We start from the raw sequence: 27,905 nt of genomic DNA, 5'->3' as shown, positions 1-27,905 counted from the left end.
TGGTCATAACTTTCAATTCAAGTGTCATATTGAGATAAAATTTATTTCATTGGAAATATCTCAATGAGCTAAACATGATGGTAGTATTATTTTCAAGTTTCGATGAAATTGAAAAAAAATCATTAGAGATATTTTGGGGTCTAAACTGGGCCTCCTAAGGAATATTAAAAAATAATAGTGGAAATAATAAAATAAGATTACATTACCTCGTCAATTTTTAGAGGGAAAAAAGAAAAAACTACTTTTTCAACTCGTATTTTCAACTTATCTCCCTACAATTTTACTCATATTTTGAGTGGGAGCATGCGTTGGATGCAGAATATAATTTTTCATCCAAGGAGTACCCATGTTGCATACTTTCGATGGACCCTACTACATGACAAATGTGAAATACATGAAAAAACGTGATTGCAATCATGTTTTTCATGTATGTCACATTTTTCGTGTAGTGGGGTCCATCAAAAGTATGCAACATGGGTACCCCTTGGCTACAAAATTAAATTCTGCATCTAGTGAGTGCTCCCACTTGAAATTTAAGTATAATTGTAGGGAGATAAGTTGAAAATACAAGTTGAAAAGTAGTTTTTTAATTTTATTTTTATTTTTACCTTTTTACTCCAAAAATGATTAATCATCCCTCATGGTTGACATTATCAAATTGAATCTTATTGTTTCTTATAAAGTTGATTTTTGTTGTAAATTTTTGTTTTTAGGCCCATTTTTTACCTTAAAATTTGTCTAATGATTTTTGTAAACCCATGTTCATAACATACCTTGGAGGTTAGGTTAGAGAAATAAGTAACACCTCCCACAGCCTAGTGCATTAGAAGGGGATAGGAAGGAGCGCTACAGATGTTATATAAATCCATCATTCTCTTATACCTTTTAAGGACTATAAATCTCTCAGTTTTTCCTTCTTGAGAGAATGAAACCATGTTTATATAAAATTAATCTCCTCAAATTTCTTAGATAATTTTAAGGTCATTCGATAGTCTTTTACTTAATCTCACATTGATCAACTAATATTTTCAAATGAGATTAAGTAACATGCAAGTCCAACATTCAAAAGTGTTGTTTCTAGCATAAAATTCAAGCATAGTATAAGTTCCAATAGAAAATCAAAATCTTGATAAATAAGGATATTATGTAATAGATCACAAACAAGATATTAACCTAGATTTCAAGGATTCAATTTCTTTCACGACTTCAGCTTTGTCTTAATCAAATTTTTAATCATCTTTCCCAACAATAAAAAATGAAGTAGCTTTTCCCAATTGGTTACAAGTATGCTCACAATTTCAAGATGTTTATTTTTATTTTACACAAAGAGATTCAATACATGGAAAGATTCAATTTTGGATGTTATTTTTAGATTCCGTGAGAAGGTTAATTAGGATTCACAATTCTTCTTTTGAGCTCACATAGCATGTCATGACTACAACATTTGAGTGATCTAGTAAAATGTTTCCAAGCAGCTTCATAACTTGCTAACTCGTAATGTAATTTGGAGGCTCCATTTGTTCCTTCTTGTATTCCACACAAAACCAGTCATAAATCATTTTTAGAAAGGCATCTACAATTGGATTATGTATTTTCAAAAATCCTTAAATGTAGTTGTTGCATCTGAAGCAATGCTTGAATTCAAGGGTTGTATAAAACCAAAGAATTTCCTCATAGTATAAGACTCCAAAATATACATTGCAATACTTTGATATCACCATATTTAAAAAATGCATGAGCTTAAAATATATTGAGCAAAGAGATCATAGTATCCATCGCAAGATAAATCATTTTTTCAATTTTGATTAAAATGTTATTTGGAATTCCTTTGTATTGTTGAAGAGGAGTTTGAACACTCCACATATGCTTATTAACTATATTGCATAGGTTAAGGTTTATTTCATCCAAATAAGCACATCATATTTTCTAGAAAAATCTCAAAAGTTCTCTCATGACGTGGACTTCACTATGAGCAATGAACATCATGTCAAATGTGAGAGAAAGTCCTTCAAGCATAAGTTGTGAACTATATGCCTGAAGAAAGACATTGATATTTTCACTGGGCTCTACCAAGCTCTCCTTAACTAGGATTGATACTCAACAAAAAGCTTTGAAAGTTCCATCTTCACATTTCTCAATCACATGTTTCCATAATTATGCTCTTTTAGAAGAATTACTCACCTGCCAAAACAAGGTAGCCTAATGGAAATGAGTGCCAATTTCCATCATATACACCATCACTGAATCACCATTCTCAACAAGAGTATAAATCGTCAAGAAAAACCCCTAAATACTTGCATTAGCATTTACACTCCCAATTTTACGAGGGGAACACTAAATGAGCTAGCAAGTTCTGCTTAAGTATAGTACCCAAGAAAATGCAAGAATCAAATATGCAATGTTCAACTGATCTAAGTTATCTAACGTTTTATTCCACTATCAATGAGTAAGTACTTTCTTTGTAGGGTTATTTTCAAGTAATATTACTTGATAATTCTAAGAAGAATTAGAATTCCTTCTTTTTGGAGTTTAGTTTGTGTATCTTCCTCATCAAGCTTTTCATAAACATACTTGTACAAACCCTTTGTATACTAGTGGATAAGAGACCCTAGGGATGCATTTAATGAACTAATTAGTTCTTTATTTAATGATTGGGTGTATGGGAGGATCATCATCTATGAATTTGTCAATATGATTAATATTTCGATTGTATTTTAAATCTATAAAAGGGAAGGATAGACCGTTCTAAAGATATGGATACTTGGAGATCATATACATGGGCTTGGGGTGCTCTATTTTGGGATCCTTGGGGATTGTCTTGATGTAATTGAGCCTTCCATTTACTTTTATTATTTCACATATAAATTATTATAGGAAGTATTACAGTTGGAGGTTGTGTATGGGTTTAAATTTCTCTATTTTTTGATAGAGAGTTGAAATCTTCTTTTGGAGTTTGAGCTAGACATGATGCTAAAATAAGACTATTGCTAGGTCTTAGTGTTATCCTTGTAAGAGCTAAAATATAAATAATCATTGTTGTTAGATTACTATCACTTGATTAATATGAATACCAATATTGTTCCTTGATTTTGTTACATTATCTATGGAATTCTTATAGTTGTATGAGGATTTTATGTTTCACACTCTCTTCATTAAGAATTAAGACAATTTTAAATATCCTTTGTTTTCTCTTGTCATTTTTTCCATCATTTCAAACTCTATTTCCAAAGAAGATAGCCATTGGTCCTACTTAATCCACGAAATATACTATAAAAACACCTAAATATACCATTATTATCTAATCTAATATTATATGCTTGCACTTAATTGGGAGAACATGTGAATCATTAGGGAGCACCCCCAGCACCCCTCACCACCCTTCCCCCCCCCGCCCCCCCTCACACACACACACCACCCCCTATAATTTAAATTTCACTAGTTGTGAAGTGAGAGAGGTTATTTTTGTGGTGACAATGGATCATACTTTTAGTGTGGCACTAGGATTTCCCTAGATTATATTAAGGTCTTGATATTTTGATTGAAAAATTGAGGTGTAACTTAAAAGAAAGTTTGTTACATACAATACGAAACTTTGTCTTCAATAATATCAATGTATACTTCCCCATTTTGTTAGTTTATCAAAAAATTCAAGAATACATGACTTTTCTTCATGTTGAGGTTGGGATTGATCTATAAGAGTATTTATTAATTTATTTTTTGTACACGGAGAAAATATTTGTTGTGTGTAAGGCTAGTACCAAAGTATCAAGGTGGAGATGAAAAAATATTGTTTTGACTCAAATAAGATATTGGGAAATCGATCAACATGTAGATATGATAAATATGAAAACAGATATGCTGAATGAGTATTCTAATTCACCCATACTGAGTGTCCATTTGCATTTGTGGAGGTTGGAAGTATCATTTTATGATACTTATTATTATATATTTGTATTCCATAGAGCATGGCATTTTTGTTGAAGAAGATCTAGGGGAATGGAGATCGATGATTTCTTTTATGGTGTATGATTGTTTAAGATCATTGTTACATATAGTCATTGCCATAAAAAAATGGCATGGTGCATTTTTCTAGAATAAGGATAGTGTCGATTATCTTAAAGATGACAATGAGTATATAGAAGGAGATGTGTGGCAGAACATTGGGCATACCTTATCATATCAAAGAAATATATGTTGATAAGCATGATCTTGACTTTGGTTTTAGAGTCAAATATGGTAATAGAATGAAAGGTAGAGTCATCATAGGATATATTTCCCATTAATAGGAACTCATTGGTGAGATAATTATGATACAAAGAAAGAAATGCATTTATATAAAATCCATGTGAAAAGTGTCATAAACAAGAGATAATATGTATCTTGTATTGGAATACTAATGTCTAATTTTAAATCATTTTTTTCATTTTATTTGTTATGAACTTAAATTCATAAAAATTAATTAAAATATTAAAATATTATTTAAATAAGCAAATGATTAATTATAATCACTTAATTAACAATTAATTAGTTAAATGAAGAGACATTAGTCCCAAGGGACATGTCTCTTTGATTAGGCATGGCCAGTCAACTCCTATTTAAGGAGCACTGCCTCAACCTTGTAATCATCATTCAAATTTTATCAATTAAATATATATATATATATATATATATATATATATATATATATATATATATATATATATATATATATATATATATATATATATATATATATATATTACATTCAGAAATCATCTGGTGTATTTTTAATAGTCAAATAGCAAATTAGAAATTTAGATTTCTAACAGTGGTATCAGAGCCAAAATTAGTCTGGTGACACCCACGACGTTCTGCTAGTCGTCACGCCCTACGGGCCTTCCATCCGCAACCTGCATTTCATTGTTGCAAGATTGTTGCTCTAGGAATAGTAGTGTGTACACTATTGGGCGTGGAGGAGACATCTGCATTAGGCATGGAACAATGAACACTGTGGAAACAACTCGTTGTTTGTGGCATCTGCGTAAAAATAATCGGCAACACTGGCGTTGAGTGGCTCAGTGGCGTGGATACGCTCCCACTATTCCCTTTGCGAGGTCTGAGGCCATGACTGGTGTTGTGAGCTGTAGCGTGTACCTCGAACGGTTACGTTGCTGTTGATACACACCCACCATGTTCAAGTCGTCAAGCGATCTTGGTCTGGTATCAATCCAAACAGTAGGTATCAGCGGTCTGAATCGGTGGTGATAAATGGTCATGACAGGTCAGTAGCATAGTCATCGTTCGAACTATTGGCATTTACATTAATTTAACTTAATTAAAATTATTTATATATAATATATATATATATATATATAAAATAAAAAATTGGGTCTTCAAGAAAAAACGAAACAAAATGGCAAGCAACAATAATGACGATATAAATTCCAACACCAATCGATCTCCCACGCACAGTGACTGTGTCTGCTAGGTTTGCGACCACAGAGAAGCCACAGCCACCGCCATGAGTGCGCCTGGGGGTGGGGAGCCTTCTCCCACCCCACCAATCTCATCAGAGGAAGCTTTCCGAAGACTGTTAACGCAAAAAGGGAAGAAAAAATTGATCCCAGAAGTCCTAAAATTTATCAAAAAGCTGGAAGAAATTCCTGAGATTGCCCTGCCAGAAGACCAACCGATAAAAATCGCCCTAGCCCTAGCTGACAGAGGTTTGGTAGGACAATTTATGGGACACTGGCCCTCTACAAAAACAATAGATGACTGGATCCAACGCAATTGGAGACCTCAGCTGAAAAACAATGTGATCTGCTATGCTATCGGAAGAGGGTATTTCATTTTTGAGTTCACATCCAAAGAAGATCGAGATCTGGTATTCAGAAACGGTCTGTATTTCATGGGAAATCAGGGTCTGTATCTTAATAAGTGGACTCTCGACTTCGATCCCTCAGTCAATGCCCCTAAAGAGGTCCTAGTCTGGGTCCAGCTTCCCAATCTTCCGATCCATTGCTGGAGCTATCACACCCTGCAGAAGATTGGAAATGGTTTAGGTTGTTTCATTGACAAAGCAAATAACAAGGGCCAATATACCTGTGCAAGAATCTGTGTGGAAGTTGATCTGGAAGCTGGACTGCCTGAAGCGGTAAAACTTACAGTCGGAGAATGGCATCACTATCAAAAATTGGATTACAAGCAATTGCCTTTCAAATGCAAAACCTGTCACGAACATGGACACTTCCAATGAAATTTCCCAAAAGCTCCAACCAGGGACAAAGTGGACGAAGAAGGATGGAAAGAGATAAAAAAGGGCAAGGCAATCCCAAAACCAACTGAGAAGAAAAATTCAGGGCCATTGGTGAAGCCCCAGCCTAAACCAAAAGCCAAAGAAGTTCCAAAAGAAGGCTCTTCCTCTGGGGAAAAGACGGATGCCATTGGGATCCAAGAGGAACCAGAAGACCCGTCGAAGAAAGTGAAAGAAGCTGAGGCAAAGTCAAATCTTCCTCCATCAGAGGATGATCAAGGGGGAAAAGAAGAAAACGAGGAGCACATCAGTCTGGGCACCGATTCTGAGGGAGATTTAGAAGATGGAGTCTCTGAATCAGACAGCTCGCAAGTCACTCCTATCAAGTTGGCTAGGGGTCAAAAGTCCAAGAAGAAACAGAGAGAGGAAAAAACTTATCTAGATGTACTCCAAGGCTCTCAGAAAACTCTCAAAGGAATGATGAACACCAGATCCAGGTGCAAGCACGGTCAAGTTCCAAAAGGAGCCACAACCTCCCAAGCCAGTAAATAATGAAATATGTCTCATGGAATTGCAGAGGGTTAGGCAGCAGGTTGAAAGAAGAAACTCTGAAAGACATTGTGAGGATGTACTTTCCTAAAATCCTTCTCATCCAGGAGACAAAGCTGGAGGAATTTCTACTCCTCCAAGCAAGCAAAGCATTCTGGCATAAAGGCCAAGGGAGAGCAGTCAGTGCCAAAGGTGCCTCTGGAGGGATTGCCTCCTTTTGGGATAGCTCCAAATATGATCTGATTTATGAAGAATATTGCCGCCATTGGCTATTCACTAAGCTCCTCCATAAAGAATCTGGCCATAAAGTAAGTATGTTCAATCTATATGCTCTGGTCTTACCATCTGAGAAAAAAATTTGTTGGGATTGGCTCTAGTCCTATCTTTTCTTGCAAAATCCAGAAAATATTATTATTGCAGGTGATCTGAATGTTATGCTAACCGCAGAAGAGAAAAAGGGGAGCTCGCTAGTCAGGGACCCAACTAGAGAATGGATTGAAGACCTCATTTTAGGTTGGGATTTCGAGGATATCAAGCCCTCGTCTGGGAAATTCACCTGGTCCAACAAAAGGATAGGCCCCGGCCATATTGCTGCTCACTTGGACAGATTTCTAATCCAATTCTCCTTCTTGACATGTGGTCTAATGGCCACCTCTAAAATCCTGCCGAACTACACCTCTAACCATAAACCCATTCTGCTTGAGCTCTCCTTGGATGGAAATCTGGGCCCCATTCCCTTTAGATTCAGTTCTCTATGGATTCATCAAGAAGGCTTCCAGGAGGTGGTCTCCGAGCCCTGGAACCGGCAAGTTCAAGGCTCCCCTTTCTTTGTGTGGGAAGAAAAATTGAGGGGACTTAAAAGAGAGCTCAAGGAGTGGGCAAAAAGTTTGAAAACGCCCACCACCAAAAGAAAGGAGATGCATGACAATTTAGCAAGCCATCAATTAACAATGGAGAATTCCGATGTAACTCAATCCCTTCTTCAAAAAGAAGTAGAGCTACAAAAAGATCTCCATAAAGTAAGCAGGGATGAAGAAGAGTTTTGGAGACAGAAGTCCAGAAATCTTTGGTTACAGGTCGGAGACAAAAATACAAGCTACTTCCATAAGCAAGCTGAAGCATCCAAGCACTTCAAAACAGTAAATGAAATTCATTATCAAAACACTGTGATTAAAGACTTTGAAGGCATAAAGCGAGCAGCCCACTCCTTCTTCAAAGATCTTTACTCGGCCCCGGAAGACCCTCCCATCGATTCTCAAGCCTATCTGATTGATCTAATTCCTCAATGTGTTCAAAACTCTGACAATACTATGCTGACTGCTCCGATCAATATGAATGAGATTAAAAAAGCATTGGATTGCATGGAATCGGATAAAGCTCCGGGCCCTGATGGGTTCATAGCAAGGTTCTACCTGACTTGTTGGCCTACAATTAAAAAATATCTTCTGAGAATGGTCCAGAAATCTCAGACATGTACCAAGATTGGAGGCAGTACCAACTCAGCCTTCCTTGCCTTGATTCCAAAAGATAAAGGTGCCACCGACTTTAGCAGAGACCGACCCATCTCTCTATGTAATACAAGTTATAAACTGGTTACAAAAACAATAGCCAACCGTCTTAAGAAAATTCTTCCAGTAATCATCCCTGAAAACCAAGGAGGATTCATCAAAGGGAGAAAGATTCTTGACAATATTGTGCTGGTGCAAGAAGCAATTCACTCAAGTTGTCATCGAAAAGAGAAAGGCATGGTGATTAAGCTAGATTTGACAAATGCCTTTGTGTTATAGACATTTTTGGGCACTGCAACCCCAATCATAAATGTCCATAAACCAAGGGCTCTTAAAGTCCCTAAAAGTGTTGTTCCAACCTCTAAAAGAACAAGGTCAACTGATTACATCTTCTCCCAGAAGTTCTCCACAAAAAACTGCTCAGAACTAGTCAAAACAGGACCATCTCACCTGCTCCATGGTCAAAGTGCACTGCATCCCACCTAAATACACACGGGAGGTGTGATGCATCTTGAAAATCCCTTCTATGGGGTGCGATGGGCGAGAGTGGACAAATGGCAGGGTCAATCTGCAAGGTGGAGAATCATGGAATCTTCCAGAAACTTCTCCTGTGACACTTGCCTCTCTGCATTCGCCCAGGGATGAGTAAGAGATCATCAATCTCCAAGTGGATTCAAGAACTATCAGAGAGAGGACACTAATCAAATCTCAAAAGCTGACTCACCCCCCTTGCAAACATCTATATATGGATCCCTCATCCCAAAGATCCAGAGGCTGGAATTTTGTATCTTGTAAGGAAGTGCTGCTGGTTTCTTGGTGCAATATCATAGTGTTGGGTGATCTAAGCTTTTCATGAGGTGAAGAAGGGCTCTCTTGCTGGGAGGATGACGCTGGGTCAGAACAATTGGTTGTAATCCTATTTGCTTTTCTTGATTATTAATAAATCTATTCAAGTTTTCCTCCACATTCTTGTATGATTAATGATATATGCATTTGTGTGGTCAATATATATCTGGTCCTATATTGTTTATGATAATAGATTTATGTTCTTGGATAGTGTTATGCTGCTTTGATTCTATAGGTGCTCTTTGAAGCTGGGTATACGAGGAAGCGAGTGGAAAAGATCTATCAGAAGGGAGAGGAATCAAGTAAGGAACCAATCACAAGACAGAGGTTGGTCTCCTTTATTCCCCTCTTATCTATTTCTCATAAAGGAAAACGAAAGTAGTTTTAGTTTGTTTGTTTCTAAGGTAGCTACCAGCCTTAGTGGGAGTAGCAGCTCTGCATAGACACTAGTTTTCTCGATAACAAAATGGCGACTCCACTGGGGAGTGAATAGATTGTTTGTTTATCTACATTTGTTTACTTTATAAACTTACAGACGGAGCCCAAAGTCAAGCTAGCTAGGCTTCAAACTGCATTTACTATGCAAGTGCAAAGTAGATCAACGTTGCTTCAGTCTATCTCTGGGTTTTGTTTATGAACTGAACAATCGATTTACAAGCTCTCTAATTGCCCTTGTGGTGGCTCTAGTAACCTCTTTAGATCTACCCCTGTGATTGATTTACTGATTACCACTTGCTCGGCCTAAATCCCTGAACTGAGCTGCAAACTGTGACCCGGAACCCAGTTAAAATCTCGTCCCTGGTCCAGCGCACTGTCTCTTCTATGAATTCTAGATGCATCGCACTTCCCAAGTGTAGTAGGTGCGCTACATCTCTTGTTCACTGTGTTACAGGTGCGCTAATCAGACAAGGCCTTTTCTGCTCTCAGATTTTGGTTTCTGTTTTCACTCTTTTCAGCTCTATTCAAGAGTTTTGTTGCCTGTAGTCAGTACACCTCTATTGAAACCCCCTTCCTTGCCATTATTCCACCTCCATTGTGCAAAGAACTGTAAATGTTTTATGTATTTTAAGCCATTTTCAGTTCTCTTTTACAAAGAAGTAGCGTAATTGAACTGTCATTTCTTGATTTAAAAGTGTCGCAAGTGTCGTTTTCAGTCATAGAAGAGAATCTGATTTTTCTTGATAGTCGATTACATTGTTACTCTTGTATTTTATTTGAATTAGTAGTTTTTCAAGTGTCGAAAGAAAGTTTTCAATTCCAAATCGCAAAGTGTCGTCATTGTCTTCATTTTGTCTTGAAAAGAAACTTGTTAGTAATGTTGCTTTGAAAAATAATTTAGATTTGCGCTTAGCTTTCTTTTTATCATTCACACATTAAGAAGGCTGAAAACAAATACATGCACGTGCATTTGCATTTAGACTGTTTGTTGGTTTGATTTAGGATAGTGCATATAGTGTGTGCTCTCTGCTCTATGTTGAAAGAACGTCATCTCTCTTTCCTTAGTAGCTAGGATTTTCATTGCAAAAAGAAGATTAAACGATTGTTTATCATCTTAGATTGAATTTTAGGAATTGTACATCTACATCACGCGGTGAACCTGAAAGGAAAATTTCTTAAGCAAGATCAACTGTAAAATAAATTTAATGAATCTAAAAACTCTTTGGAACCTAACGCACAACATTTAGAAGTCTAGGCTAGAGACGTATTCCGGCGTCGTAAAGCCTGGTAACTGTTGTTTTCATTGTTGGTTGGGTGATTCCTCCACTTTGAGACGATAAGTGCCAGTATGGACTTGTGCTCCCACGCACCGTCGAGTATATATTGGGAGACCACAATAGGCTTTATCCTTTATCCATAGGAAGCCGTGTCTGTCACCCTATCAATTGCAATGCACTGAACACAGCATTCGAGAAGATTGACTGCCATACCGTAAAAAGTATTCTGAAGTTTTGTGATTGGTTTGGTAATCCTTCTATCTAGATTTCCAGAGCAGTCTCTTTCGTTCCTTTTCAAACTCCTTAAAGGAAAAGGTCCATCTGAGCACTTGCAACTTCAGGCTCATTAAAAATCAAAGGCGACTAGAGTCATCTTTTGTTTTTTCTCGACTCTTAAAAACTGAAAAAGCAAGTTGTGTCAAAGCGTCTAATTTTTTTTTTAATCGGATTAAATATACCTTTCCTACGTTGGTCTTAGGTTGAAAAAAATGGAGTCCACCAACCAAGGAGTTCCCCTTGGGGGAAATCCTAGTCCTTTCTCCTCTTGGGGAGATGTTGGTGCGCCCCATATGGCCACATTGTCACTTCCAAGATTGACAATCGACTTGCCCGTATGGCTCTTCTCAACCTCTGTCGTTCAGAACACTGTGATTCCTGAACAATCAAGTCAGCAACTAAATGATACCAGAGTTACCCCCCAACCTTCTACTTCATCCAACTCTTCCTCTCCTCCTTCCTCTTCACTTGATGAAGCTGGTAAAGCCAAAAATCAAGTAACTGAGAAGAAGAAGGAGAAGAAAAAGAAAGAGAAGAAGAAGAAGGAGCCAAAGGCGAAAAGGGGCGACCAGGCATTGTCTAGCAAAAATCCACACATTGCACCATCCAGGCCTAAATCACCATGTGTCATTTGCAAAGGAGACCACTATCATCGAGATTGTCCTTGCATCCCTCGGATCTTAAGGGACTGGTCTCCTCGTTTGCACAATCTGGTGTCATCAACCTTTGATGATCATGTTGAAAGCACACCGTCAACTAGTGAAAGTGAAGCCCCTAGACAAAAAGGAAGATGTGAATTTCCTTGTAAACTGTGTGAAGGTGATCACGCCGTCCACCATTGTCCCTTCTTAGACAAGGCTAAAAGAGTTTTGTACGACCGTCCGGTTTCACCGTTACGGCTTCCTCCTGGATATAAGAAGCTCTTGCCGAGTCTGTCACTAGCTGAAAATCCAGTTGACATGCCCTTGTGGTCGGCCGAAGTGTCTATCATTGAAGATAAACCATCTGAATCCACACCAGACGAAAGTCAAAAGGTCGAGGCGGCAGTTGACCCAGTCTTGCCTTCAGAGGATCCATCTTCAGATGATACAGTCACCAAAGAGAACAAGAATGACACCGTTCAAATTCTCTTTGTAAGCACAGACTCCGATGAACATGGGGGCAGTCTACCCGTTCCTTTACCACAGGAAGGAAGTTCGTCAGAGTCATATCCGGCCGTCTATTCGGTCCCACCTCCAAGCAACCTAGTTGTTTCCTTCGATTGGAATCTACTAGGCAGACCCTACTTACTAGCTAGTGTACCATTTCGAAACATTCCTCAGATATATAGAATGGTCATGGCCGGTACCATCATAGATGAAGGGGCTTCTGTGAGTATCATTTCCTCAACTACTTGGAAAGCGCTTGGTTCGCCATCGCTTTTGCCTGAGATGAGAAATCTAACAGGCTTTGACAAAGGAACCAGTCGACCATTAGGGATCCTTCCCAATGTGCCGATAACATTGAGAGGGAAAACTGTTCACGTGAACGTAATGGTAGTCCAAGGACCCCTGGATTATAATCTACTCCTTGGATGAGACTATATTTATTGCATGGGAGCCATTGTCTCCTCACTCTTTAGAGTAATGTGTTTTCCGCATGAAGGAAGAGTGGTCAAGTTCGTAGACCAGCTTTCATTCCCCAGTTCACACATAGAAAATAGTCATATACCAACCCTGAATGGTCATTTCACGCAAGTAATGTCTCATCAATCCCCGGTCCGTCCTCCTGATGAGTGCGAGTGATTCGGAGGATATGACTAAAACCCAGGGAGCATGCACCCTGGCCTGTTTCGACAGGAAAACCTTGGGTATAGGGTAGGTTTCCATGGAGGATATATGACTGGCTGACACACCTGTCCATTTTGGAAAATGGGATTAGACCAAAATAAGATAGCTCTGTTAAGGTAGGCCATTCCCGATAGAACAAATGTTTTGTCTGCAAATTGAGGGGTAACCTGGAAAAGGTAGGCCTTTCCCGATAAAACAAATGTTTTGTCTGCAAATTGAGGGGTAACCTGGAAACTCTACTTCGCTATACCTGGGGGCATGCAAACCTTTTGGCGTGCAAGCGAAGAGCGACCATTTATTTTTTAAATTTGTAGGTCCTCTAACCCTTTAAACTTGTAGGATTGGTCGTTTCCTAACTTGCATAAAGAAAGGATGTGGGGCAAAGCTTTGAAAAAATGCCATTTTTATATGAGACATCCTTATTATACGACTGGATTATCGAGCAGTTTTAACGCGGAATTCAAGCTCGTTAAAAAATAAACATAAGCAATGAGCAAATGTTCCCCCAGAGTTTAAGCTCATTAAAAAATGAACCATTTTCTGGTAAATAACCATTGTGAATGTATTACCATCAGCCTTTGAAGCCTTGGTCGTGTTCTCATCATCACCTCCACTTTGTTTTGGCCGATCATTCACCTCCATTTGATTGTTTACCCTTTTTGAGGAACAGTTGCGAAGAGTGATCCTATTAGCCATCCTTGTGACACTGCCATGATTGGAAAATTCCAAACCTTACCTGGAAACAGCTGCTACCCGAATTTATCACTCGTTCCTCAAAAAACGAGTCTCCTTTAAGCTCTTTTCAACTGAATCGTAAAATATGAAAAGATTGCCGAGCCATTGGCCTCTCCAGCTCGTTAAAGCGACCAGAAGTGCTATCCCTCCTTTAGATTTTAATCTTTTTGGACTTGAGGGATTATTACACAAAAACATCGAGCGCTTGCTTTGTTCAGCTCGTTAAAAGTACTGAAAATTCATCCCTTTTGTATTGTTTTATACTTTTTCGGACTCAAGGGATTATATGATGAAAAAGGATTATTGGAGTTTTCTTTACGTCCCTTTTCAGACTCTCTAAAATTGAAAAGGATCGAGTTATCCTTGTCGTTAAACTTGTTAAAACCGAATAGCGACAAACTTGTCTATACAAACAAGAACATGTTTCACTATCGCTAGGCTCGTTAAAACATAGCGATGGGTTTTCCCGAAGGGAAAATTATAGAACAAGAATATGTTATCCTCCTCAAGCTTGACAAAAATAAAGAGGTACTGGTCAGCAATGACGGGGGAAAAATTGGGAAGAAAACTTGAAGAAACTTTATTGGTAGCAAGTCGCTCTTGAACATGACACTTTCACTCCGCATCCGAGTCGAGTTGGGTTGTTCCATTCACTGGTCACATCACCATGGTTCCGTCACACCATCCATATTTGGGGTTAATGCTACCGATCGCCGATATGTTCAAGAGAAGTCGCTCAGAGAATTCACTTGTGTCTCACCCACTACAGTACGTTTACGCTCCATTCTTTAATGACCGCCACCCTGAACCTTATATCACCAGATCGTTTTCACCTCCATTAAATCATTTGCTCCGTTCCGTGTCATTGATGTGGGATTCGCTAAGGCCCTCCTATGATGGATCGCTTCTTGTCGACATCAGCTCATTATCCAAGAAGTCTATCTAGGAACAACCCTTTGAGTACTTTGAAGCTTGCATGCCTCAATGGCAAGTTTCTCACTTCCGGCGACAGGTTTACATCAATGGCCTTCGACCGAAAGATTTTGTGTGGTGTTCAACACCAAGTCCCTTATTCACACCATGTGAATTGTACTGTAGTACCTTGAGGGTCATCATCATTATTGGTGATTCCTCTCACACCTATTAACAGCTCACATCATTGGCCGGTAATCAGGCGATGTCTTTCCATGTTCGACTCCAAAACATCTCTCACATGGATCGACTTGTACTTTGAGTGAAGATCGAACGAGATTGAAGACCCCGGATCTAGTTTCATCCATTCGGGCTGTGATATATATTCAGGAAAATAAAGACATCAAATGTACATCATTACTGCACAGATAATCATCCAACCTAAGGGATGATGGCTCTCCCAGAATCATCAGTCTACACTCAGACGATTGTCTGTCTTATGTACATGAAAATGAATTTATAAAGTTGAGCATGGGAATGCCCGCCTCAGCTAGATCATGAAAATATTATGAAGATAATGTATTGCATTGTATCTTATTACAGGTCGCCTTCCAGCTCGAAAAAACTTCATATCCTCATGATAAAGCATTTCACCTGACATCAAAACAGATTAACGACCTCATGCTTTAGGGGGCAACTGTTATAGACATTTTTGGGAACTGCAACCCCAATCATAAATGTCCATAAACCAAGGGCTCTTAAAGTCCCTAAAAGTGTTGTTCCAACCTCTAAAAGAACAAGGTCAACTGATTACATCTTCTCCCAGAAGTTCTCCATGAAAAACTGCTCAGAACTAGTCAAAACAGGACCATCTCACCTGCTCCATGGTTAAAGTGCGCTGCATCCCACCTAAATACACACGGTAGGTGCGATGCATCTTGAAAAGCCCTTCTATGGGGTGCGATGGGTGAGAGTGGACAAATGGCGGTCAATCTGCAAGGTGGAGAATCATGGAATCTTCCATAAACTTCTCCTGTGACACTTGCCTCTCTGCATTCGCCTAGGGATGAGTAAGAGATCACCAATCTCCAAGTGGATTCAAGAACTATCAGAGAGAGGACACTAATCAAATCTCAAAAGCTGACTCACCCCCCTTGCAAACATCTATATATGGATCCCTCATCCTAGAGATCCAGAGGCTGGAATTTTGTATCTTGTAAGGAAGTGTTGCTGGTTTCTTGGTGCAATATCATAGTGTTGGGTGATCTAAGCTTTTCATGAGGTGAAGAAGGGCTCTCTTGCTGGGGGGATGACACTGGGTCAGAACAATTGGTTGTAATCCTATTTTCTTTTCTTGATTATTAATAAAGCTATTCAAGTTTTCCTCCACATTCTTGAATGATTGATGATATATGCATTTGTGTGGTCAATATATATCTGGTCCTATATTGTTTATGATAATAGATCTATGTTCTTGGATAGTGTTATGCTGCTTTGATTCTACAGGTGCTCTTTGAAGCTAGGTATACGAGGAAGCGAGTGGAAAAGATCTATCAGAAGGGAGAGGAATCAAGTAAGGAACCAAGCGCAAGACAGAGGTTGGTCTCCTTTATTCCCCTCTTATCTATTTTTCATAAAGGAAAACGAAAGTAGTTTTAGTTTGTTTGTTTCTAAGGCAGCTACCAGCCTTAGTGGGACTAGCAGCTCTGCATAGACACTAGTTTTCCCGATAACACTTTGATAGGGTGAGACATGATTTCCTATTTTCTGTGATGGAGAAATTTGGCTTCTCAAAAGCTCTCATAACATTGGTGAAAGTCTGCATTACCTCTCCTTGGATAGCGCCTTTGGTTAGTGGTCACTCAATGGAATTCTTCCAGGCCTTGAGGGGGCTAAGACAAGGTTACCCGTTGTCCCCGCTTCTTTACACCATTCAAGCTTTGGTGCTCAGTTTCCAGCTAGACTACTGTCAACAGATCCAAACTCTGCCAAGCCTAAGGATGGCTTACAAGGTCAAAGACATAAATCATGCCCAGTTTGCTAATGATACATTATTGCTTGGAGGAGCTAGCACAAATTCTACTAGGAAATTCAAGAAGGAGCTGGACATTTATAGGGAGGTTTCGAGCAGCAAGATCAACTATCTAAAAAGCATGATCTATGGCTAGAATTGCTCAATCAAGGAATTGACATGCATAGCAAGGCTGTTAGAAATGGAAGGAACCTTGACCTGGGAGTCATTTAAGTATCTTGGGATCCCAATCTTCAAATCAAATCCTAAGGTAGCTCACTAGATGCCCCTACTAGAAAAGCTAAAACTCATAATACAAGCTTGGGGAGCCTCTTGGTTGAATAATGCTGGGAAGGTAATCCTAATGAAATCTGTTCTCATAAGTCTTCCGTTATATCAGAACTCCATTCTACTAGCCCCTAAAACCTTTATTAGTAAAGTGGATGGCCTCCTGAGAAGATTTCTGTGGGAGGGAGGGAAAAATAATGAAAGAAGGCTCCATTTAGTAAACTGGGACACTCTTAAGAAGTCATTCTTGGAAGGAGGTCTCCAAATGCGAGATCTGGCAGCCCAAAATCTTGCTCTGGGCTCCAAGTTCCTTTGGAACATTGTTTCTAGGAAACCTAGTTGGAGCAAGAGAGTTCTGTGGAAAAAATATTTTCATGGGCAGCGCTTGAGGTGTTTGGACCAGCCTCCAAGAATAACCAAAGGATCTTCGGTATTTAAACTCTGTCTCACAGCTATGAAACATTTCAGTCACAAGCTATACTGGATCCCAGGTAATGGGAAAAAAATAAGAATTTGGGAAGATTCGATCGTTGGAGATCAGCCCTTGAATCAGATAGAAAAACTTATAAATATCAGAGTTTGGCTTCAAGCCAGCAATCTGGAAACCCTTTGGGACATATCCAATTGGACAAATGATGCAGGAAGACTTTGGGATGGTTGGAATCTCGGGGAGGTCCTTCATTGGCTGGATGTTGAAGCCACTTTATTGCTGGATTTTCTCCAAGGAAAATCTCCCTTAAAGGCCTCTTCTAAGGACAAAAGAGGGTGGGGCTCTCTCTTAGGCTCATACTCAGTAGCAGAAGGTTGCAAAAGTATGTTGGCTATCCCAAACGCTCCCCCAGAGCCAACTCAATGGAAATTTATTTGATCCTTTCCTGCTCTCCCCAAAATTGACTTCTTTTGCTGGAATTTGGTGCATAAAAGTATCCTCACTAGAGATAACCTGAGAAGGCATTGAATGGAAGGTCCCTCCAGGTGCCCTCTCTGTGCTTCGGATGAAGAAACGGCTAATCACCTGTTGTTATTGTGCCCCTTTGCTCAAGAAGTTTGGAGGGGTGTCCTGATGCTAGGACCTGACAAAATAGAGCTTCCCGGAAATATTCTGAACCTGCTAAGAAACTGAACCAGGTTATCCTCATTCTATCTCTCCAAAAAAGCCTTCTCAAGACTGGTTGGATGTGGATTCCCAAATTCACATGCTGGAAACTGTGGCTGGAGAGGAACAACAGAATTTTTAGGGAGGAGAGTTGTAATCCAGTCAGAATTATCTCTAAGATCAAAGTTTTGTTGGGTGAGGCCTTAGAAGCCAAACCCGCCATAAGAAACGGTATGATTCTGGACAGTGAGGAAGATCAATGGCTAAAAGAGCTAGTTCCAAACCATCAAAATAGACCCATTCCCCCTGCTAAAGCCCCTTCTCATTGGGAAATTCGTCTGGAAGAACAGGAATTCATCAAATGGAGATCAGCTTTGGATGATCACTGCCTTTTCTTCGATGGGGCCTCTAAAGGTAACCCAGGAGCGGCGGGTGGCGGTGGAGTTATCTTGAGTCCAGGTGGCTCAACTGAGCTGCGATTTGCTTGGGGTCTGGGGCATGAAACTAACAACAGAGCAGAGGCTCTTGCTCTGTGGCAGGGTCTAAATCTGGCTATCAAGAGGAATCTCCTCTCCATCTCAGTCTTTGGAGACTCTAGACTAATTATCTAGGCTATGAACTTTCAAAAGATCCATTCTCAGGTTCATTTAGCCCCCACACTAAAAAAAATCAAACTAGTTTTGCCCAAGTTCCGCAAAATCTCCTTCTATCATATTCTGAGGAAGTTAAACTCATAGGTGGACTTGGCAGCCAATCTAGGCTCTATCTGTAGCAGGAGATCTCTATTAGTTAATGATGTTGAATCAAACTGCAACATTCCATAATTCTGGAGAAGACTGGGCCTTCGCTCCTTGGAGTAATCCACTGGTTCAGATATCTCTCCATCCCCGAGAGCTACGGGACCGAACCAATTCTAGCTGGCAGCTGTTAGGAGACGTGGACTCATCCACAAGGAAAAAAAGCAACCTCGTCATTTTCGATCTCTGCTCCATGCTGGACTTCACCGCTGCGTCTCTCTACAATCAGTTGGGTAGGTGCTGGGGGGTTCACGAGGGCTCCTTCAAAGCTAGATTTAAGAGCAAAAATGCCTCTACAGCATTCTATGTTGAAACGGCAAGCAATGTCGGCAATGCTGACACCTCTCTTAGCAATCATGAGTACAAAGTAACAATCCACCAGACAAATCAAAAGAAAACAATCAATGAGCCATTGGATGATCTAGCAAAGGAACTCCAGAGTGATGGGTCTCCTCTCTGCAAGCTAGGAAGCAGAGCTAAGACGCGACATGCAAAAGCAGCGGAAATCCAAGACGCCATTCTGAAACCAGATCAAGTGCATATTCAAGCCATTATCTGCAATCACAGTGTAATTCCTTCAGCGAACCTATCAAAATCTAAATGTACTCTCCTCGCCCCCTATCAAAACGAAAGCAAAATCTATAATAAGGAAATACAGAGTAGCCCTATTAAAGCCCTCGGCGGCTGTTTTTCTGAATCTTAAATAAAAACTAGCCGTTATTGTAAAAAAAAAAAACAACAATGAGAATATGAAAAAAATTCAAGAGGGCATCAACAAATTAAATAAATGCGTAGATAACGTCGAGAAGTCAGTTAGTAAGTAGGACCATATGGCGAATGATATCTCTTACTTAAAAAACTTGATGAGTCGGCTTTTCAGAGAGACGGATCCACCTTCAGCTACATAGAGTCCCAAGACTCCAGAAGATGATACTTCTCCAAAGCATGAGTTTCTGAGGCATGAGAAGTAGCAAATACCACAAATTCACTTCGAAGGAAGTCAATATTATACTAAATCTTCATAAAGGAACCATCTTAAAATGAAAAATGAATTACCTACGTATGATGGTAAGAACTATAAGGGCGTTATTGTATGGGTAAATAAGATGGATGCCTTTTTTATAGCAAACCCTCCACTTGGTGAGTAAGAAAGAGTCATGACTGCATCCAACTACTTAGAAGCAGATGCGTACGATTGGTTTTTGTGGCGGTCGTCTAAATTTACGAGTTGTTTATTTAATTGGAAAAACTTTAAAAATGCCTTGCTAAAAAGGTTTCATGACGAGGAGGAGGATGATGTCTACAAGAGATTCATTCGCCTGAAACAAAAAGGATCAGTGAGTGAATACACTCATGAATGGGAAGTATTAGCAGTAAGGCAGAGAGGGTTCTTAGATGAAGAGTTGTTAAAAATATATCGTTATGGCCTTAAAGATTACATTCACGAATAATTAAAATTGCATAAACCTAAAACCATTGAGGAGGCCAGACACTCAGCCATAATTATCGAGCAGAAATATAAACTCCACAGGCCACCATATGCCAGTAACGAGAGAACTAACAACTATTCCAAGGGGAAGGTGGGTAAACCATCATTAGAGAACACTAGCAAGTACATTCCACCACCAATGTGAAATGAAGGAAAACAACAAACTACTGTTGAAAGGAAAAATGATGGCAAATGTTGGAAGTGTGGAGACAAGTATTACGCAGGACACAAATGTGCAATTCAAAAATTGTATAACTACGAAGTTGAACGAGAAGAAGAATCTTTAGAAGACAGCTCTAATGAAGAGGACAATGAAGAAAATGCAAACCCTAGTCCGGAATCAGAAGAATATATGCCACGAATTTCTTTAGTGGCCATCACAAGGATAACTCAACCACAAACACTGAAGCTTAAAGGTCACATCAAGAAGCAAAGTGTTATAATTCTAATAAACTCAAGAGGTACATACAACCTCATAGATGTCAATGTTCCAAAAAGACTGAACATTTTTGCTTACTCGGTAGCAAATTTAAAAGTTATGGTAGCAGATGGAAAACGTATAGATGGAGTAAGCAAGTGCCATAAGGTTAAATTGCAATTAAGCGAATACACAATGGAGTCCAGTTTTTATACAGCTCCCCTAAGAGGAGTAGATGTCGTTGTAGGTGTACAATGGTTAAAAACACTAGGCACATATTCAGCAAATCACATTAAGCAGTTCATTAAATTCAAGTGGGATGGAAGGAAATATAATTTGTTCATGTTTCAGGCACCACTAACTCAAGTCATCTCCGCTCAATAGATGAAGAAACTTATTCGCAAGGGGGCATCATCGATTGTCGCATAATGTTAGTAGTTGGAGTTATTATCGAAAAAAGTGACTCATCAGCCATCAGAAATTTCATCCTTGATTCAGAAATACGAGAAGTTTTTTCAAGATCTACCAATGAAGTTATCCCCTGAGAGGCAAATTGAACACATCGTCAAAGTCAAACCAGACTCAACACCAGTAAATGCTAAGCCATATCGTTATCCCCATCACCACAAGACATAAATAGAATGCTTAATACAAGACCTGCTGAAGCATGGAATCATTTGGAAAGGTAGAAGTCCATACACTGCACTTGTAGTATTAGTCAGGAAGAAGGATGGATCCTTCAGATTATGTATAGATTACAGAGTTTTAAACAAAATCACTATTAAACATAAGTTTATGATTTCGTTCATTGATGAAATGATAGATGAACTACATGGAGCAGAATACTTTTCCAAATTAGATATAAGATCAAGCTACTACCAAATACGAGTAAGGTTAGAAGATGTAAAAAAGACAACATTCAGGACTCATGAAGGGAATTATGAGTTCAAGGTCATGCCATTTGGATTAACAAATGCGCCAACCACCTTCCAAGAAACCATGAATGAACTCTTTCACCCTTATCTATGGAAGTTTGTATTATTTTTATTCGATGATATTCTGGTCTACAATAAGACGTGGAAATAACATCTCAAGCATCTCGAATAAGTATTGTCTTTATTGGAGAAGAACCAGTTTTACGCCAAGCTATCAAAGTGTATGTTCGGGAAAAATGAAGTTGAATACCTAGAACATGTGATATCCAAGGAAGGATACCAAGTGGATCCCAACAAAATCAAGGAAATCAAAGAATGACCCAAAACCAAGAATGTATCCAAGCTAAGAGCATTTTTAGGTTTAACCGAGTATTACAAAATATTTATAAAAAACTATGCACATCTGACATCACCCCTAACCAATTTGTTAAAGAAGAATGCTTTCCAGTGGAATGACCAAGCAGACAAGTGTTTTGAGACTTTAAAGGAAGTAATGTCAACCACACCAGTACTAGCAACACCTAACTTCTCCAAATCATTCGTAGTCAAATGTGATGCTTATGGGTTCGTAATTGGAGTTGTATTAATGCAGGTCAACCACCCTATAGCATTTGAGAGCAGGAAACTTAATAAACAAGAAGGCTTAAAATGAACATACCAAAAGGAGATGCTCGCCATCATACACACTTTAATGAAGTGGTGCCAATATTTGCTTGGAAGTAAATTTTCAATCTGAACCAACCACAACAGTCTTCAGTTCTTACTTCAGGAAAATAAATTATCAACAGAACAATAGAAATGGATGGAGAAATTGTCATCTTTCAACTTAGAAATATTACACAAGAAAGCAAAAGGAGAATGTCGTAGCTGATGCACTCTCATGTAAGGATGACAACCACACAACATGTGCCGCCATGATAGTTTTTCCGGATTGGTTGGACGAAATATGAGCCGAATATGCCAAGGATGAGGATTGTGACTCCATGATTAAGAATATTAGTCAGTATACAAATTTCGAGTGGAAGAATCACATCCTATTGTACAAGGGTAGAATTTACCTAACACCTGCATCCAAATTTAAGGTGAGAATATTAAAAGAGTCTCACAATTCACCTGCAACCGGACATGTCGGATTCTATAAGACTTAGCACAACATCCGATAGTCATTCTATTAGAAGCATATGAGCAAGGAAATGCAGAAATATGTTGCAGAATGTGATACTTGTCAAAGAAACAAGAGTGAAAATGTACCAACTCCGGGATTACTACATCCACTACACATCCCCAATCAGAAGTGGGAAGATATTTCAATGGACTTTATTGAATGGCTACCTACATCTGACGGGAAGGATAAAATATTTGTAGTAGTTGAAAGGCTCACTAAATATGCCCACTTTATAGCTATTAAAAACATAGAGACAACTAAACAAATTGATGATGTGTTTTGTAAAAATATTTACAAAATACACGAGTTCCCTAAGGTCATCGTCAACGATAAAGATGTATGATTTAAGGGAAAATTTTGGAAGGAATTCTGCCACCAAGTAGGGATATCCCTCAACATGAGTTCGACCTATCACCCCCAAACAGATGGGCAAACCAAAATTGTTAATAAATTCTTGGAAACATATCTGCATTGCTTCGTTACAGATAAAAAAAAAGATGGACCCATACACCAGAAAGAATGGTGGTATAATACCATGTGCCACACGTCAGCTAAGATGACACCCTTATAGTTCTTATATGGTTACGAGCAACCCAAGTGGAAATATTTTTCACTCCTTGATTCTAGGGTACCAGCAGTTAATGACCACCTAGGAGAAAGTCAAAGGATCATCAACTTACTAAAGGAAAATATAACCATGGCTCATAATAGAATGAAACAACAAGCCGACCAACACTATTATGAAAGAGAGTTTGAGGAAGGAGAGTGGGTCCTTGTTAGACTCCAACCTTACAAGCAGTTATCACGAAAACAACATGGAGAGAACAAATTATCACCTAAATATTATGGACCATATCAGATAATCAAAAAGATAAGTAGTGTAGCTTATGGATTAAAGTTACCCGACAATTGTCGAATCCATAATACCTTTCATATATCAAGTCTCAAAAGAGTATTAGGGAAAAACTGAATAGTGCAAACAGAAATACCAGAGACTGATGAAGAAGGAAGAATAGTCCTTTAACCTGAAGGTATACTCGCTACCCAAGAAAAGGTTTTACGATCCAAGACAATAAAGGAATACCTCATCAAATGGAAGAGGTTACCAGAGGAAGATTCGTCTTGGGAATCAAAACGTTTCCTGCATCAACACCCAGGCCTACCTATGCTTTGAGGACAAAGCATCTTAAGGGGAAGGCAATGTTATGAACTTAAATTCATAAAAATTAATTAAAATATTATTTAACTAAGTAAATCATTAATTGTAATCAATTAATTAACAATTAATTAGTTAAATGAAGAGACATTAGTCCCAAGATACATGTCTCTCTAATTAGGCATGGCCAATCAACTCCTATTTAAGGAGCATCACCTTAGCCTTGTAATTATCATTCAAATTTTATCAATTAAATGTATATATTACATTCGGAAATCATATGGTGTATTTTTAACAGTCAAATAGAAAATTAGAAATTTAGATTTCTAACATTATTACACTTGTAATAACATGGGGAAATAATTTCATCAACTTTTCTATGAATGATGTATTGACATGGGAAAGTACCACTACTAAACTCACAAGTTCACAAAGCAAAATGACCCAATTATACCTTCCTCCATTGGAACGACAAACCCTTTGAGTATGGACTACATGTAATAATTTGAGTTTATGAACTAAATGAAATGTAGCAATGAATTTTAATTCAAAATGAAAATAATATAACAACATTGTAATCCTAGCTATGAGCATTTAAGAACCAAGTAACATGAAACAAAGGAAGAAATACAAAAATTCAAGGAAATATTCCACCAACCATAATCTACACTAACCCCAAAGCAAATTTGAGAAACTAAGGATAGCATACCAATTTTTTGCACCTACTTCACGTCAATTTTTAAATGCTACATAAAATAAGCATATAAATCATAAGCATGATCATATTCTACAAATTGGAAAATCCATTCTTAAAAGGCTCATGAAAAATATGAAAGGTGAGAATAGTCTACAATTATTCATAACTTTGCAAGAGTATAAACATACAAACTAATAGCATATCCTATTAACATATGAAGATATATTATAGTTCCAAGAAGACATACCTTTGAAGCACTAAAATGGCTTTATTTATAAATTTTTCATTTATTCTTGGCCTTTTAGTTGCATAAATCTTAGCATCGTACCATTCTAAATTGTTGGACTGCCTAGGCTACTTGTCTTAATAGACTTATATAGTTTTGTATTCATCCTTTGTACGAATATGAGAATATTCTTAAATAAAAATAGTAAATATCATACAATTTTCCTTAACTCATGTCACATTTTTAACCAACAATTTGTCTCCATGTGCTTACAAGAAAAATAATGCCCCAATTACTTTTGTCATCAATATAAATTGGTTTTCCTTATGTATTACATCTCGACTTGCAACTTTCTTTTTTAAATGATGGGATTTGTGTACACTTGGAGGTCATCTTTAATCTAGTGTCCATTTCCTAATCTTGTTTGGAGAGGGTTATTTGTTACCAAAAGCATTAACTTCCTCTTTCAATATGCAATTTCAGCCATATTAGTTGCATATAATGAATATGTATGTAAATTTCACATTGACATGGAAAAATCAAAGGTAAATAATAACAAAGATATCCTCACATGTGTTGTCATGAACCTTGCAACTTAAAAACCACAAGAAACCGAAAATTATAGTCCTCTTCAAGGTGGGAACCTCCTTTTAAAATGAATACAATGTAAAAGACAAGATTTGATGATCATAATACTAGGTATCCTTAGTATATATATAGAACATAAAGGGTACGATTATAATAAACTGGGACAATGAAAGGTTCTAGCCTGCATAAGAATACAACAACATAAATGTAATCACTCAATATCTAGGGCTTAATAAGGGATTTCATAGTTAACATGAGGATTGTATAGGGTCCAACATACCCCTCCCCTTATAACAAGTTGTTAACGGTGCTGGACCGGCCAACATGTCAAGGGGATCTCCCCGATAAGAAGTCCCAATTAGACCTCAGACCGTTTGGTGTAGGAGTTCCAGCAATGGGTCGTAAGGTAATGCCTTGACTACGATGTCACACAGAGGAAAGTAGAATAACTTTGTCAGCAACAAGGGTGTGACTGATGTAGTGAGTCAAAGAAGGTGTATGAGAGGTTCCAACACTATGAAAGGGGAAGGAGGTGAAGGTGAGTTCCAAGTTGAAAGGGATCAGTCCCAACTCGGCTAGGAACACACAACCCAAAGGACATGCACAGCTTCTGGTGGAGTAGTCCACTCGGATGCGGTAGTCACATCATACAAGGTAATATAACACGTAAAACACTCACGGATCAGTCCAAGATGAGTGTGATGGTTGCTATAGAAAGGTTCAAGTGAAAGGTATGTCTGATGTTCGGCAGAGCAGTCAACACAGACGGTGACAACATTAACAACATATGCAACACATTAACAAGAAGATTCATATAATTGCATGTGAATCAGTTCATACACAAGTACATAAGTTAAACAACACATATAATTAAAGCAACCGGAGCAGTCCAACTACAATAACAACATATGCATGAAAATGTGTTGTCTCTTATTATATAAAGAAGTGTAAGTCACAATCATACAATACATCCATGTAAACTTGCTAGCCCAAACAGTAAACATTACAGCCACATCTACCTTCTCCTCCAAAGAGATGTACTAGCTTTGTGCAATGGAGAAGCCAAGGCACGTTACAATATTGTCCAAGCCTTCTTCAAAATAGTCTTAGTAGAAGATTGGCTGACCAAAAGCCTATACAATGAGTTATGAGGGACTATTTATGGCAAAGGGTTGGGTGACCCTTGACATTCCCTTTTTTGACCATTCAACTACCCTCATGACTCTTCACCTACTCTATGACTGTTACATCCACTCTTGACACTTGACTTACACTTGACAAGACTCAACATTACAATGTGCATGTACCCATGTGAATAATGGCTCGGAGAAGCCAAACTAGACATCATTCGGACTTAGACAACCATAGAAGTCCAAATGCTCAACATCCTCATGCTGATCAACAGTGACATATTGATGCAAAGATTGGTAGCCCTTGAGAGTGTCTGTGTGTTCTGTTTTGACATCCTTCTGAAACCTGAACCTTGCCTCCATAGCATTTGGGTACACTACTTAGGCTCCTCTGTCCAACTATCTATGAGAATGTGCATCATTGTCTTTAGTGTGGCCGAACCAGCAACGTACATGCGCATGATGTCTGCACTGATAGGCAAGTTTGGGTTGGTGGCAATGCACGTCAGCTTGTTGAAGTACAAGTCAAGATCCTGTTGGACCTACTTCTTGGGATTCGCCTGGGTGAGGGTCCCAAGTGATGGGATCACATTAGTGTGAACTATAACCTCCATGCTTTTGAATACTCGTGCATGGGAAGCCTGTATGCTAGTGATGCGTTGTGGTAGGTCTTCATAGTTCCGAACCTGACTCTGGATACGTGCTTGCAACTCAACCGCATTGGCCTTCATCATCTTTGGCTAGTGAAGCGGGGCTCCCTTGTACTTCATCATCCATGCTCGCATGTTATCAGTAGCAGTATGTATGTTCTTCAAGATGCGTACTCTTCTTGCACATCGTTACTACCATCCGTGGAGATGAACAACTGCTTGATGCATGGTACCAAACTTGGAGTACAATGCTCGCATAACTATGTTCAAGGACAATACTTCATCCAGTATTGCCTTCTTTAGTTCAGCTCGGGCAGACATTGTCACCAAGTCTCATCCCTGCTTCGCCACCTATAGTTCCTTCGCCATTCACTCATTCTCATCTATGAGAAAACGGACACTTGAGCTAGTGGATTCGGCATACACTCTAGTTGCATCAGCCAATGCAGCTGGATGCTTCAGCACATCAATCACGATCACTTGATCTTCAAATTGTGCAGGGGATGTTTGGTCCTCCGAAGTCAGTACTCTCTGAGACTGCACAACTCTATGATGAGATTTGTCAAAGGAGATGGTGTGCATCTCTGCTTCCAGTTGACCACCCAGGATATCAATGCCTCCTGGGTCATCCGAGACTTGATCATCATTTGGATCCAT

At 38.8% G+C, this 27,905-nt stretch overlaps 1 protein-coding gene and 1 pseudogene across 3 annotated transcripts in view; one reads left to right on the top strand and one right to left on the bottom strand.

Moving 5' to 3' along the window:
• The window catches only part of LOC149159847 (uncharacterized), a 224,937-nt gene that overhangs the window by 84,678 nt on the left and 112,354 nt on the right, over nucleotides 1–27,905 (top strand). The gene's annotated exons all lie outside the window — the stretch shown is intronic.
• On the bottom strand, nucleotides 1,155–27,905 carry LOC149159848 (putative MO25-like protein At4g17270 pseudogene; annotated as a pseudogene).

The sequence above is a fragment of the Pinus tabuliformis genome, chromosome 5_2 (genome assembly GCF_031772625.1).
Source record: "Pinus tabuliformis cultivar Carrire ecotype Pingquan chromosome 5_2, CPIR1, whole genome shotgun sequence".
Lineage (NCBI taxonomy): Eukaryota > Viridiplantae > Streptophyta > Pinopsida > Pinales > Pinaceae > Pinus > Pinus tabuliformis.
Note: the sequence above shows the minus strand (reverse complement) of the source record. Positions and strands in the feature narration are given on the sequence as shown.